At 49.1% G+C, this 15,698-nt stretch overlaps 1 protein-coding gene across 3 annotated transcripts in view; it reads right to left on the bottom strand.

Moving 5' to 3' along the window:
* NPAS2 (neuronal PAS domain protein 2) overlaps window positions 1–2,606 on the bottom strand; it is a 182,003-nt gene extending 179,397 nt beyond the window's left edge. Inside the window, exon 1 of one of the 3 annotated variants that reach the window (XM_033838608.2) lies at window positions 2,470–2,606. The gene's annotated coding sequence lies outside the window, so the exon portion shown is untranslated. The remainder of the gene's footprint in view (window positions 1–2,469) is intronic. The other 2 variants (XM_033838605.2, XM_033838603.2) reach the window with 2 other exon arrangements.
* Between the last annotated feature and the right edge of the window lie 13,092 nt (window positions 2,607–15,698).

Below are 15,698 nucleotides of genomic sequence, written 5' to 3' on the forward strand. Positions count from 1 at the left end.
GGGCTATTTTCAACACCTCATAATCTGACCTCACTTGGGAAAGAGATGCCACCCTGCGCATGGTATCAGCATGGGACAGTCGGTGCCTGGATCACCATGGCAAAACTGACTTTTCACGGAAAGAATAAAATACATACTTGTTTTAGAAATTACGAAGAAGGACAGCCCTCTGGAGGCTTAAGGTTCAAAAGCCAAACTTACGAAAAATTACTATAAAGGTGGTGATATAAAGAGCATATGCATGCATTGTTATTTTAATCGGAAAGAAATCACTAACTTTGAATGTTTAACCTAAAAACTAGTAGCAGTGCTAAGAGCCAGCTATAAAGATTACCAAGAGTTAAGAAAGATTGTTCCAAAAATAAGACGAGTTCAACTTCATAACGACACACATCAGATGATGTCGTCATTTTAAACTATTTTTTAAATCATTTTCATAATTAAATAGCCAGAAATAGTAAAAAGGGGCCCAAACGCTTACAAGAATCAAACGAGCTTAAAAACAATTGTCATTTTCTACAGAAAGATGAATTCTTGAGTCACCATCTGAACACTCGCTTCTCCAATCAGGGAATTTTTTTCATCACACTAATTAGTGAAGCCTCACTTGGTTATTTTCTTGGCATGTTTAACTCTTTGGGGGGTAACGTTTTATTAATAACATATTTCCTCTGGAATATATTCCCTTCTCTGGCCTCCATGGGAGTCAGTACGGGGAGCAGTGAGAATAAAACTGATTCTACGTCTGCTACAGTGGGACAGATCAGCAAATAAACAGAGGCATCGATTTCCAAGAAGAAAATGGCTAAAACCAGCATATTTACAATTCTTCTAATCCACACTCCACATCTCTCCGTGAGACGGAAGACAATTATTGAAAACCTTTACGGTGCACACTTTATTTTTAACTAAATCTTTAGGTAGACTGCTGAGAAATGCCAATACTTCTACCGGTCTTGGTTCAGCTGTGCAGTCAAACAGATTTTTTGCTTTTGCAAAATAGTGGCCCAAGCCTGAATAGCTCATTTAAACATCATATGTATTGGGGAGTTATTTTAAAATACATTTGGGGGTTATTTTTGGCAAACTTCTCCTTCAAGAAATCTTCTGGGAAGAAAGACACAGCTACGACTTGCCCTTGAATTCTGAACTAGCACCTCCCAAGGAAGAGCAATTAAAACTTGCTGTGTTTTAATGCAAGTCATAATGAGTTGGTCAATTCACTGATCAGGGACTGAGTTAGCTAGTGTCCGACAGACAGAGGGATGGACAGGGCTGAACCCTACCAGGAACTGCCTTAGAGCTAATTATCTGGGAAGTCCAAATGGGGAAAACCCTTCTATTAAGGAAAAGAAGATTTGGGTTCTGAATAACCAAGAATGACCAGTTCGTCTCTGCTAATTAAGTTAATAACTACTCAATATTTTACCTTAAAGAAACAGGCCAGTCAATTTAATGAATCAAAGGTGCATGTACTTAAAAGACGAAACTCGCCAAGCTCTCCCCTTTCGGACCCCTTCTGAACACCTGTTGAACTCAGGGGCTTTTAACTTTCCGAACTAAAACCTCCTGGATACAACCTTGGGAGCTTTTAGACTTTCTGGAAGTGCGTACGTATTTTTAAGGTTTCCATCTTGCTTCATCGACAAAACTGGTTACTAATTATTTATGAACCACAAGCCTAAAAACAAACTTTCTTACCTTGAGCAGTTAAGCAGGGGCAGGCAGAGGAGAGGGGCTGGTTTTTAATTTGGCCCCTTGGTACCCGTCCCTACCCCCCTTCACCACCACCACCCTCGTTACCGACCCCGCGGCGCTCTACGGAAAGGTCAAAGGTAAGCCTCCCTCCTCGCCTCTGGGAGGGGGCACACCTCCCCACAAAACAACACCCTGGCATCCAACCTGAGGAGCTCCGGGTGGCACGGCGGCGCGAGGGGCTGAGCCACGCGCTCTCCGGGCGTCCAGGGGTCAGGCTCGGCACCCATTCCAGCCCGGAACCAATTCCGACCTAGGTGGTGACCGGGGCGCGCACGGCACTCTCCGGGGGTCCGCGACGCCCCACGCTCCGGGGAGCGGCGCGCGGTGGGGCTCGGGGAGGCCAATGGGCGACCCTCGAGGCTGCTACCCGGGCACGGCCTCCGCCCACCCCGAAGGTACTCTCAGAGCACCCCAGACCCTGAGGTTCGGGGTGTCTCGTCCTCTGCCTCTTTGGCGAGACGCACCCGGCGCCCACCCGCCCGGCCGCCGCTGCGGTCCCGCAGGACGCGATGTCCCCGCCGCGAGACTCGGGACTGGGGGTGGGGACCCAACCGCCCCGCGCCCCCGACCCCCGCACCGCGCAGCCCCGGGCCCAAGCGTCCCTCCTCACCCCGCGTGTCCACCGCGCCGGCGAGCAGGTGACGGAGTCCCGCGACCCCACGCGCACGTCCTCCCACCCGGGCCACCCGCGTCCCGGGGTGCGACCCTTACCTCGGAGCGGGCCGGGGCGGCCCTGCGGGGCCGGGCGCGGACTGGGCCGGGAAGACGCGCCTCCCGCCGCCGCCGCTGGGAGCCGAGGCGGCGAGCGGGCGCGGCGAGCTCCTCCCGGGCGGCGGCGGGAGGCGCTGCTCTAGCAGCCGCCGCCGCCGCCGCCGCCGCCGCGGCTGCGGGTCTCGGAGCTACGCGGCCGCGGCTCCCGGGCCGCCGCCGCCGCGGGTTCCCTTGGCTCCTGCAGGAGGCCCGCTGCTCGCGCGGCAAACTCTTCCGCACGCAGCGCCGGCGGGGAGAGCTGCGGCCGCCTCTTCCCCCTCCCCCTCCCTCCTCCCGCCTCCTCTCGGTCCTCCTCCTCCTCCTCCACCTCCGCCTCCTCCTTCCCTCCGCTGCCGCCGCCGCCGCCGCCGGCCGGGTCTCTCCTGGCCGCACGCCGGGCCTTGGCCGCGACCTAGCCTGGGCCAAGCACCTTGCGCGCCGTACGGGCAGATGGACCCCCGGACCCCCAGCTTCCCTGGGCGGCGCAGACACCCGCGCCCCGAGGCCGCCACCACCTCCGCTGGGCTGCCGGGGACGCGCGGCGGGGTCCGGCCGGGGGCGAGGGGTCGGGGCTGGGCGCGGGGCGGGGGCGGGGATGTGCTTAGAGGGAAACTGGCCCGAGGGAAGGCCGGCAGATGCGGGCTGCCGGCTGATGTCCCGTCAAAGTTGTCAATGGGGGTGGCAGGGAATCTTCCTCCCCTGCCCCGTGCCGACCCTCGCCCTGCCCGCGGCCACCCCGCTGTCCCGTGCGCTGGGGGACGAGCGCGCCACCGCGGTTCCCTGCACGCCGTCCTAGCGGGGCGGGCCTGCTCGCGGAGCCCCAGCCAGGGCACCAGGCGCGTCTCTGCGCGCCGACCACTGCGCTTTCTCAATGAGAGGCGGCGAGGGTCGGGGAGACGCCGGCGAGCTTGGTTCGCGGAGGACCGCCTGCTGGGGAGGAATGATCGCTGTTTTTTTCAAGGCGAACGTAGCTGGTCCGGAAAATGGGTCAAGGATGGAAAGGAGCGGGCTCATTGCCCCCCTCCTAAGCAGAGGCTCGAGGGGTGGGGGACCGTGGCCAGGAGCGCGCACCCGGAGCTCCACGCGGCCGCTCCCTCCCCTCCCCCGCTGCCCTCCTCTCATTTTGCACCAGTGCAGGAAATGTTCCACTGACCTACATATTTTTCCAAACATACGTGACCTTTTTTTTTTTTTTTTTTCCCTCTGTGGGAGGAGACAGGCGAGAATCCAAGAAAAGGAGAAGCTGGAGCGGCGCGCGCGAGGAAACAGGGAGGCTTTCACCGAACACAGACACGTGCACATAAATAGTCCCAGGAGCCAAGAGCTGCTGTTCCATAGTCTGCTGGGCTCCGAGACAGAGTCGGGTGGGAAGGGGAGACCCCGCGCCCCGCCAAGGCCCGGATCGGTGACAAGCTTCCCCTAGCCTAGCAGACCCCACTCCATCCTCGGCGGCGGCGTTCCCCACGTGGAGGCGCCTGGCGAGAAGCCCAAAGGAGGGGCGTAGTCTCCTACCCCCGGGAGGTCCCCCTTCCCAGACATCACAGTGGTACAGTGCCTGGCGCAGCGCTCTGCGCCCAGCAGCCTTTTTTTGGATGTCCCTGGGTCCTTCGCACATTCCTGCAAGTAGCCCTGGAGAGGAAAGCGCCCCCACCGGTCCTTTTCCATCACACTCCTGTTTTGCGGCCAGAAGGAATCTCCTAGGGCCTTTCCTCTGAACATTAGACGGGGCCCCCAACTCGGTTCCAGGGCCCTGGCTTTATTCTCCCCCGGCTCGAGTTCAAGACAAACCCTGTACCGCGCAGACCCGACCCACAACGCCTTATTTGGGCATGCAGCGCCGCACTGTCAATTAGATCAAAACGCTCACACAGAGCTCCTTTTTCCCCCCTGTAAAGTAGGTCATTCTCTTTATTTCCCTCTTGTATTATTTTTGTCTAATTCTCCTCCTGAAAAATAATCAGCTGCAGGAGCCTTGCGCATCCTGAGAAGCTGTTATTCTTAGGCTTGCTTCTGACTTGGAGGGCTTTTCAAGGAGGAGGAGGACGCGTTTGGCACGTTGTGGTCTTGAAGTACCTCCCTTTCCAAAAGGAGAACATTTTAAAACTTTATTTTGCTTTGTTCTTTTATCCCCTCCCTTTACTTCGGCCAAGTATGTTTTGCCCTGCCCTTAAAGCATGGCCGTGACTAATATCTACTAAGGGATAAAGTTGTGTGCCTTTAACCGGATTTAATGCAGAATTTAAAGCCACCTCCCTTCCTTTCTGGCTTTGAAAACGATTCCAGCTCCCTCCTCCTTCTCCCGTTTGGGAACTAGTTGAACAATCGTTAAACGATCTTTTAGGAAACAAATGGCCTACAGAAATAACACAGCAAGTAATTCCACATTGCAACAAATATTTTTGCTATGGTCTGTTTTTACCTGTTGCCTGGTAGGATATCCTATTAAGTGTGTGGTTCCTGCCTTTTGATCACGAGATGTTGTATACGTAGTTGTACTTATTCCAGACGCCATCCCATCTCTTAATGTTAATTCCACTGGGGTAGGACACCTGTCTGACCATAAGGGGGAGTGGAGTCTGCAGCAGAGAACCCAGTCAGGACCAGAGCACATCATGCCCTTTCCCCAAATGTAGACAAGAGTCAAAGAGGGAAGTTTACCTCCTGTTCATTCTTTGCGTTTGGCAGTTCAGTTCCTTTTATTGGCATTTGTTGAAGGCTCGTCATGAATCAGGCTGGGCTTGGCCTGTGTGGGATGGAGGGAAATTTGATAGCAGTTTATGTCTGTACAAGAAGGGTTTACAATGTAAAGGCAGGGATAAAGATGAAGCCAGAAGAATCAGGATGGGCTTTCTGGAGGTGGTGACATTGCTGCTAGAATTTTTCTTCGACCAGATAACAGAGTCTCATTGGATCAAAATCTATGCATTACTCAGAATGTACAGCATAGAACAAAGGAACCATCTCAAAACTGCATTGCCAATTTGGGGAAATTCTGAAGTTTCACGTGATTCGTCCTTTAAAAGAACATGGCTTTATTGAGTGTATGGTGCAGTGATATGTCCGGGAACCCCAGCTATTTTTCAAAAAGTGAATATTTATGGAGGGGAGGATCAAATTGTTTCACTCTAGTCGGTTATGTCAATCTATGAAGATAGCAGAGAAACAACTGAAAGTTTTTTCAGTCTAATCGGATATCCTTTTCCCTCATAGAAGTTGTGGCATATCCTAATTAAAAATATTTAGCCAATTAAATTCTCAAAGTATGTACAGTAGAAGTGTCCATATATAGTGCTACACACAGGTGGAAGGTGTGGATGGTTACAAGAACTACAGCACTAGCTCAGGGCCCCATATTAGGCATTTATAGTTGGTAAATTAAACACACACTTTAGGAGAAACAGCAAGGACAGTGTTCTATGCCGGATGACATCATCTCGTGTTTTTTACTAATTTTAAGACAGAAGAGCCTTCTTTTTTCTTTTTTGTACGAATGCCCAGAAGTCCTTTTATGGAGTCTTACCTCTGAGTAGCGGTTTTCGCTTAAAAAGAAAAAATCCCCACAATTCTATACATCATCAAGTAGAATAACATCGCACTAGGGAAGACAATTGTTGCAACTGAGGCAGAAGGGAAAGTTGGGTTAGAATAAGGATGAAGAAGAGACCTCAGAGCCCATAACTGGAGACTGAATACTCAGAGGCCAGGGCTGATGAGAGAAGAAAGGTTCAAGAATGTCCACCTGCCTTTGGTTAGAACTTGAGGTTAGGATTTGAATGCCTTGGTTCTGCAGAAGCTTCATAACGAGAGAAAAGTACGGGCTAGGGATTCGGTCACTGCAGCAGGCTGGGCCTGAGGATGCCACCAGGAGAGAATCAAGGCCTCATGCAGCTTGCCTGGGAGAGTGAGGGCTGGACTTGGCATTGGTGCCTGTTAGATCATGTGGCTGGCAAAGCAAAGAATGAAGTAAGATTCCCTTACAAAGCTGGCATGGAGGGCCCAGGGAGAAATCTGGGCTGGTGGAGCCTGGAGGTGACAGAGCCTTAAAGCCTCAGCTAATCCCCACTAGTTAATTGCAGTGCTTCTGAGGACACACCACACACACACACACACACACACACACACACACACACACACACACACACCGGAAAAAGAGGTGGCAACACTATTGACAATATAGGCACTTGAGAATAATCTTTCCTTACAGTTAAGCCGCCTGAGGAAGTCCCTTCATGTACCTTTTCTCTAATAAAGTTTGATTTTAGGTCCCATTTATTTCTCTTCTAAGAGAATCTTTAAAATATATATATGTGTGTGTGTGTGTGTGTGTGTGTGTGTGTGTGTGTCATCTTGGGCATGTTACTTAACTTCTTGTCTCATTTGTAAAATGGGATAGTAGTAGTACTGTTGGGCAATTATGTGAGATAGTATATGTAATCTAGAGCACTTGGAATGGTATATGGTTCAACCAAAGACTATATGTGTGTTTGCTTTCTTCATGGTATTTTATTGTATATATGCAATATAATTAATTTAGTTTCCAAAACAAAGAAAAATAGTCTTTAATTTTAGAGCACTTTTAGGTGAGCACCAAATTGATCAGAAAGTACTGAGTTCCCATATACTCCCTGCCCCCTGCCCCACCAGAGTGGTACGTCTGTTACAGTCCATGAACCTCCACTGACACATCAGTATCACCCAGATCTCTAGTTTCCATTAGGGTTGACTCTTAGGGTTATACTTCAATAGGTTTGGATAAAAGTATAGTGACTCGCATCTGCCGTTATCGTATCGTACAAGAGTATTTTCACTGCCCTAAAAGTCCTCTGTGCTCCACCGCTTCATCCCGCCCTCTCCACTAAACCCTGGCAATCCCTGATCTTTTTACTGTCTCCATAATTTTGCCTTTTCCAGAATGTCATATAATTGGAATCACACAGTATCTAGCTTTTCAGATTGGCTTCTTTCACTTATTAAAATGCATTTATGTTTTCACCATGTCTTTTCATAGCGCTCATTTCTTTTTAGCACAGAATAATATTCCGTTGTCTGGATAAGAGGGTTTTTAAAGTGATATTTTAGTAAGTAATGCTTTCAGTAATAACAGGTAATACTTGTCTAACACTTACATGCCAGGTATTTACGTGACCTCATTTCATCTTTGGAAGTCCCTGAAGAAAAGTGATTTAGGATTTCCAGGTGACCGATAAGGAATGTGACTCAGGCTCAAGGTACCGTCAGTCTCTTGGCGGATGCGTGGCAGACCAAGGTTTGATCTTCGCTTGAAGACCACTGCTCCTGTGCTCCTTCCCTGCCACCTGATCCAGCACGCGGCTGTGTCAGATGCCAGCACCAACATATTCATGGCATCATCCACTCGCCATGAGATCCCGCTGGATAATGAACTAGCGCCAAAGCAGGCATGTGCTGCTCTGTGTATGCACATTTCTTGTCTCTGTTTTCTCTTGTTCTCCTCTCAATACATCAGTTATTAATATCTTTACTCCATTCTTGAATCAGCTCTCTTCCAAGTACTTGAAATAGAATTCCAGAATGAAGGCTTGGGGTTGGCAAAAGAGCAACACTTAGTCCTGATAAAACACAGAAGGAAATAAAATCACTGGGTCCATACGCGTGTTATTGGCATCTCAGCCTCTTGCCAAGGGCACTGTTTGGACTTTGGTGAAGGCCTGGATGGGAGTGTCCTTTTGTCAACATCGGTGATCTTCAAACCGGCTCTAGGTCACAGGTTGGGAAAGGAAGCAAATTCCTCCCGTGAAAGGGAAAGTTTGGGTGACAGTAAAGCTTTCCTCTCTTGGCCCACGAGAGTGGGACCAGGGTGGGCCAGCCCAAGGAGGACGCCTTGCTCAGCTGTTGCCTCTGGCCATCCTTCTGCTGCAGGCGGTGGCCGGGGATGTAGCCTTTGTCACTGGCTCAGCTCAGATTTGCTGCCAGGAAGTACTTAGGCAACCCCACCTTTCACAGCCTGTAGAAAGTGGTGAGACTGTGAGATATGGAAGGAACAGTGGCTCCAAAGCAGGCAGAAAGCTGAACGCAGGAAGTCTTTTGTGCACAGGATGCCAAGAGATGGAGGAAGGAAGGTCCTTGGGATGCAGACGTGGGTGGGCTGTAAATGTGCCAGGAGGATGGGGTGTCTCTCAGCTCCTGCGATCAGCTGAGCAGATTTCAGAAGCAATTGTAGAGTCAGAGCTAAAACACATACAGCATAGAAGAAATCACTGCCACTCTGTAAGGCATTTGCTCCTAGCCTCCATTCACGAAGGGACCGGCCAGCTGCAGAGACAGGCGCTTTTCCAACCTGCACAAGAAGCACCCTTTAAACGCAGGGCAGAAAGACAGCTGTGTTGACACACAAGTGGCTGTTGTCTTTTGCTGTTCTCAGCTCATGTCCCATTGAACTCAACTAAGAGGTCATTTAATGTATTTATGTGTGTCTGTTTGTTTAAAATGGGCATATTCAGCTCGTTCTCAGAGTGGTTTCCATTTCTGTCTCGTTTTAAAATTCTCTGACTTGGGAGCAATGCTGTTCGAATAGTTAAGTTTCTATACTAACAGATGCATAATCTACCATGTACTTTGCCCAGGAACAACATTTAGTGATCCAAGATTCATTACACACAGTTCACTTGAAGTGAACAGCTAATGATAGAAAAATGTTCTCCAAGGAGCTATTTATAACCCCTCCTAAGTAGGCAGAGGAGATGCATTTCCTGTATGGACAAGCATTCTTTTCTCAGTAAGCTTTGTTACAAGGTTTTGGTGAGAAAGAGCTTTTCTCAATGGCTTGGTTCTAACGCTTGCACTGACAGTGAACATGATTCTCTAATAAAGACAACCTCATTCGATGTTCTTAACATGTGCTATTACAAGTCTCTCTAGATTTCTTCCTTTCAAGGCAAAGGAGGGATTGCCCTGAAATGAAAGATGCTTTCCTCATGGCAACGGGGCTTGACTGTATTTTTGCATTCCAGAAGTTTCTAATTAAAGCCACTTTTCCTTTTTGTGATACTAGCGAGGTTCAGATGAGGCAAAGTGTCTATGTCTGGGATTGACTGAGTACTAGGGCTTTTCTTTAAAGAGTTTTCACTTGCGAATTTGAGATGCCAGTGGGTGGCATTTTGTTTTCTTGGCCCTGAATGATTCAGACCAGTGGTTCTCAAAGTGTGTTCCTCGGGCCAATGGCATCAGCTTCAGCTGGGAACTTGTTAGAAATACAAATTCTCAAGCCCCACCCAGATCTGCCGCATCAGAAACCCTGGCAATGGGCCCCAGCAAAGTGGGTCAAGAAGACTTTCAGGAGATTCTAATGGATGTAACATTTGAGAGCTGCTGATTTAGACAGTTGGTGATGTCGCAGGTAGGGGACTGTTCCACAATGATACGGTTTGAGCTAAGTTTATTGCCGTTCCTGTGCTAGCCCCTGGGTTAAGAGCGAGCTGGGATTCATTTATTCAATCTTCACAATCACCCTTTGAGGATGGTTTTGTTATTATCCCCTTTGACAGATGACAGAATGGGAGCTGGAGGGGTTACGTTACTGGTGCAGGGAACGGGGCCAGCCGGGAGCAGAGGCAGGATGGAGACGGGGGTCTTTCTGCTGCCCAAGCTGATGCTTTGACCACCCTGCACTTTTGCAGGCCATGGGCACACCTGGCCAGGTGACTGATAAGAATTTAATAAGCCCCCTTCCTCAATTCTTCTCCCTATTTTCCTAGTTCTTTATTCCTTCTCTTTCTCTCGGTATCTTCTAGTCATTTCTTTGCTCCTGCTCTCACTCTCTCCCTCCCCCCTCATCCTCCTCCATGGAAATGAACTGCTTTGAAATATTACATCCCATCTTTCACATTGTTCTCATTCAGCTCTTCATCAGAGTCCAGCCCGGCCAAGTCTCAAGCACAGAGCTGAGCCAGCATCTGGTGACTTCAGGCTGTGTTGAGAGCCAGTTGGCTTGACTCTGGTCTTCAGAGAAAGTGAAGCAGGCAGGGAGGGATATTAAGTTAAAAGGCATATTACCCAGGGGGTTTAGTAAACACAGCAAGCTATACCCATGCTGTACAAGGTGGGTTCCGTGGGCGTTGTTTGAACTCACAGGGAGCTGGAGGTCTAAGGTCTAAGATACTGACCTAAGCCAACACGTCGAGAAATGGACATTCGTACTCTAAATTAACATAAAAATCAAAACGTGAGGATAGTGCCTGGATGGCAAGTATAAAACATTAAACAAAACAGAACTGAGAGCTTAGAAATAAACCCTCACAATTATGGTCAATGGATTTCGACAAGGATGCCAAGATAGTTCAACGGGGAAAGAATAGTGTTTGTAACAAATCGTGCTGGGACAATTGATATCAATACGCAAAAGAATGAAGTTGGACCCCAACCTCATGCTGTATAAAACATTAACCTGAAATGGATCGAATGCATACATGTAAGAGTTAAAACTATAAAACTCTTAGAAGAAAACATAGGGGTAAATCTTCATGACCTTGGGTTTGTCCAAGGATTCTTACATACGATACCAAAAGTACAGACAACTGAAGGCAAGCTGGACTTCATCAAAAGTAAAAACTTGGGACTTCCCTGGTGCTGCAGTGGTTAAGAATCCGTCTGCCAGTGCAGGGGACATGGGTTCGATCCCTGGTCCGGGAAGATCCCACATGCCGCGGAGCACCTAAGCCCGTGCGCCACGACTACTGAGCCTGCGCTCTAGAGCCCGCGAGCCACAACTCTGAGCCCACGTGCCACAACTACTGAAGCCCGCATGCCTAGAGCCCATGCTGCACAACAAGAGAAGCCTACGCACCGCAACAGAGTAGCCCCCGCTCGCCTCAACTAGAGAAAGCCCGCGCGCAGCAACGAAGACCCAACACAGCCAAAAATAAATAAATAAAATAAATAAATTTATTTTTTAAAAAAAGACTAATAACTGAGGATTTCATTTATAGGAAACTCCAAAACTGGCAAGTCTATAGAGATGGGAAGTAGATTATAGTTGCCTACTGCTGGGGGCATTTAGGTTTGGGATGTGATGGATAGAGTATAGGGTTTTTTGGGTGATGAAATGTTGTAAAATTGATTGTGGTGATGACTATAACTCTGTGAATATACTAAAAACCCCTGAGTTGTACCCGATAAGTGGGTTAATTGCACTGGATGTGAGTTCCGTCGGCAGAAGAATGTTAACAGAAAAATGAAAAAGGTCCATTAAGGGTACCATATCTGCCTGTCTCTTCCCATTTGAAGCCTCCTCCACCCGTGCGGCATCCTGCCTCTTTCACACCAAGGTCCTCACCGACCTCCTCTCCCCACCGTGCCCCTCCCCCTTCCTTCTTCCATCCCGTCTTCCTGCTGCCCCAGAAGTGAACAGGCTCCCGCGGCTCTCTCTTCAGCCTCTGGCTCTTTTCCTTCTTTTTCGGGAGAATCCAGTCCTGTGGTTCTTATTCCAAAGCCTTTCAAATCTTTCTCTCTGGTTCTGGGACAGCTCTCCTCCCGTGTTGCCAACTGCCCGCCGATATTTCCATTTAGATGTCTCCCACTTCACTTGCTTAAAACCAGTTTGTTTTCTCCTTTTCCCTCTTCTCCCCACCCCAGCTCATTCTCCCAACTGCCCTAGTCCTATGAATGATGTGACTTTTCTTCCACTTACCTGCGCTTGAGAGCTGAATTCTGCTTTTAAACGCTTCCTCTCTCGTCTGCTCTTGTCATTCTATAGCTGAGGCTGATAGGTGCTCGTCTCCTGGTGTTTCGTTCCCTCCCCTCTTCCTTCCCACGCCCGTTGTCTCTCTCTTCTGTGGTTCAGCCCTAAGTAGGGGGGCTCGCTAGCATTCTAACTGGCCAGAAGTAACTACAGAATATGAATTGTGGAAGAAAAGGAACATAGTCGTGACCTGAGGAAGGGCTTCAAAACTCCGTGCCCTGAACTCCATGCAGGAGATTTTGTAAGAGAGTTGTACGAGAGAAGATGAAACCCAAGGGCCTGGAAAGAAACCCATGAACTAAGGAAGCAGGTCATCTCAGGGGAAATGGACACATATGCCCCAGGGTATGGGTTTAGAGAGCCTACGACAGGCCTGGTATTGAGCCAGTGGACGCCGGTACAGCCAGGCCAGTGGTGGATGTACTAAAATCCGTCTGTGCTCGTGGGTAAACAGCCACCGTCCTGAGCCCACTGACTGCCCCCCCATCTCCCTGCTGCTCCCCCGGGACTGCCTGAAACTCTGCACCACACAGTGATGGTGAGAACCCTGCTGGTGGCTGTGCCGTCACATGGCTCTGACTCTATAACCATCTGGTCTCAACTTCGGTGCTTTTCCAGTGGCCGCCAAACCAAGTCCACACTCCTTGGCGTCCTCAGGACCCACCTGAATCCAACCACAGCCCAGCTCTCCAGCCTATTGTCCATTACTCCCTACACTGCATTCCACCTATGTGACGTGTACTGTCCCCACATCAAGTTCTGCTTTTGCCTTTCCCTCCCTGCCCTGCTGAAATTCTTTCTCTTTCCCAAGGTCTTGTTCATGTGCTATCAAGAAGTCATGCTAGAGTCCTTTGGCCAGGTGTGAATTTTTCCTTCCTCACTGATCATTTTCAGGTACATAAAAAAATAATATTTATAAGCATACATGTATATTTCATGCATATGTTATTATACATGTATTTAATATATCTATCTTTTTATTTTATGTGTGTGTATATATATAATTGAATGTATTATTCAATTTTTATAGCCCAGTACCTTCAAGTTGTTGTATCAATTAGGGTTATTTTGGATGTAGGAGCAGAAACAACTCTGCTTCCCCAAACTTGCATCTCCCTTGTATCCACCACACGGCCTCATGGCTGTGAGTCCTGTCCACTCCGTAGGCCGATGGCTCCCAGGTGGGTGACTCCAGGCTTATCTACCCCCTTTGCCTACTTGGCGAAGGAAACTTCCTGAATCCTAACTTCGGCAGCGGGAGGATGGCATCCAATAGATGCAGAATTCACAGCCTTTCCTGCTGCACCTCATACTGAAATGTCTCGTCTTAAATTAAACCTCATGCGCTTTGGGCTGTAAGCTGTACCCTGCCTGAGAGCGAAACATTTTATTTCAACAGCTTCTTTTTTTTTTTTTTTTTTAAGTAGGGACTGTTCTAGCTCTCCTGAACTGGCTAGCAGATTCTGGACATTTCTTATAAAAATTTATGCTCTGTTGGAACAAGAGGGGAAAAAACATCCCAACACTCTCTCGTGGGGTTCCCAGTGGACCAGAGCTCTCATTGTATATCCCAGACACGGAGCTGAGGATTTTAGAGTTTGTTTAGCTTCAGTGGCCTGTTCCAGCATCTCAGGGTCAGAGGAGTCATGCACGACTCCCTCTCCTATGGAGCCGCCTGGCTAGTCCATGGCCTGGAGCGCTTTACGCGTGGTGATTGGTTTTTGGAGGAGACCTAGAGACTGTTTTGAGAACACCCAAGTTCTTACTATGTGCCAGGTGTTAGGATATTCTCACTGAATACTCCTGCTACCTCTTGCGGTAGGCATTTCTCCTTTTGTTGACGAGAAACTGAGGCTCAGAGAGGTGAAGTCATTTCCCAGTCTAACCCCCGCGTACGCAGGACACCAGGAGGCGTCAGGAGCTGTACGTGACTTATGCACTCAGCCTCCCCGAGTTCTGGTCCCTGATTCCCTGGGGGACAGCATCCCACCCCCAGGCTGCTCATCCACTGCCTTCCTCTGTCCTCCTGGAGCCCCTGGGACTGGGGGGCCTGGTGGCATCAGCTCAATTGACGCTCTCAGCCCGAGAACCTCCACAGAGCATCGACCCGCTTATTTGTCTCCAGGGAGGTTCGTTTTCCTTGTAAGAGGAGCTGGGGTCCAGCCACGGTCCCTCCATGTCTGGTTCCACCCAGGTCGCCCCCAGAATCATTTGGTGAGATGGGGGCTGTCCTGGTTCAGGGTTGCTAACGCTGGGATTTTGGCAGACGCAGACTGAGAACTTTTGGAAATTGTGTTGAAATCAAATGAAGGAACTGAGAAATCCCTGAAGCAGCACCTAAATCCTGCTCTCGTTATTGAGCAAAAGAGAAGCAAGTGGGGGTGAGGTAGAGCAAAGGAGCACAAGAGGCCGCTTGAGGCGTGTCATGTCAGATCTAAAAGCGGGCACTGAGGCCATGGGGCATCCCGTTTAAGGCAGGCCCGGTATATATATAATATATATGTTATATATATATGTTATACATATATACACACACACGTATATATTATCATAGTAAAATATGCATAACATAAAATATATCATTTTAACCTTTTTTTTTTTTTTTTTTGCGGTACGCGGGCCTCTCACTGCTGTGGCCTCTTCCGTTGTGGAGCACAGGCTCCGGACGCGCAGGCTCAGCGGCCATGGCTCACGGGCCCAGCCGCTCCGCGGCACGTGGGATCTTCCCGGACCGGGGCACGAACCCGCGTCCCCTGCATCGGCAGGCAGACTCTCAACCACTGCGCCACCAGGGAAGCCCATTTAACCATTTTTAAATGTACAGTTTCAGTGGCATTAAATACATTCACATGGTACAACCGTCACCACCGTCCATCTCCACAACCTGTTTCATCTTCTCAAACTGAAACTCTGTCCCCATTAAACAAGAGCTACTGGGGTTCCCCCAAGCCCCTGGAAACCACGATTCTGCATTCTGCTCTGTGGATCCGGTGGTTCTAAGGATCTCACAGAAGTGAAAACATACAGTATTTGTCCTTTTGTAACAGGCTTATTTCACTTAGGGTAACATCTTCATGGTGCCTCCGAGTTGCAGCCTGTGTCAGAACTTCTTTCCTTTTTGAGGCCGAATAGTCGCTGAATAATAGTCCATTGCATGGAGAGACCATATTTTCTTTATCTGTTCATCACTGACGGACACTTGGGGTGCTTCCACCTTTTGGCTTTGTGAATAATGCTGCTATCAACATGGGGGTACAAATATCTCTTAGAGACTTTCTTCACTTCTTTTGCATATAGACCCAGAAGTGGAATTGCCGGATCATTAGGTAATTCTAGGGTTAATTTTTTGAGGAACTGCCATACTGTTCCCACAGCCACTGCACCCCTTGACATTCCCACCAGCATTGCACAAGGGTTCCAATTTCTCCACAGTCTCATCAGTGCTTATTACTGTTATTAAATAATACCCATCCCA

This window comes from Tursiops truncatus, chromosome 14 (assembly GCF_011762595.2).
Source record: "Tursiops truncatus isolate mTurTru1 chromosome 14, mTurTru1.mat.Y, whole genome shotgun sequence".
Lineage (NCBI taxonomy): Eukaryota > Metazoa > Chordata > Mammalia > Artiodactyla > Delphinidae > Tursiops > Tursiops truncatus.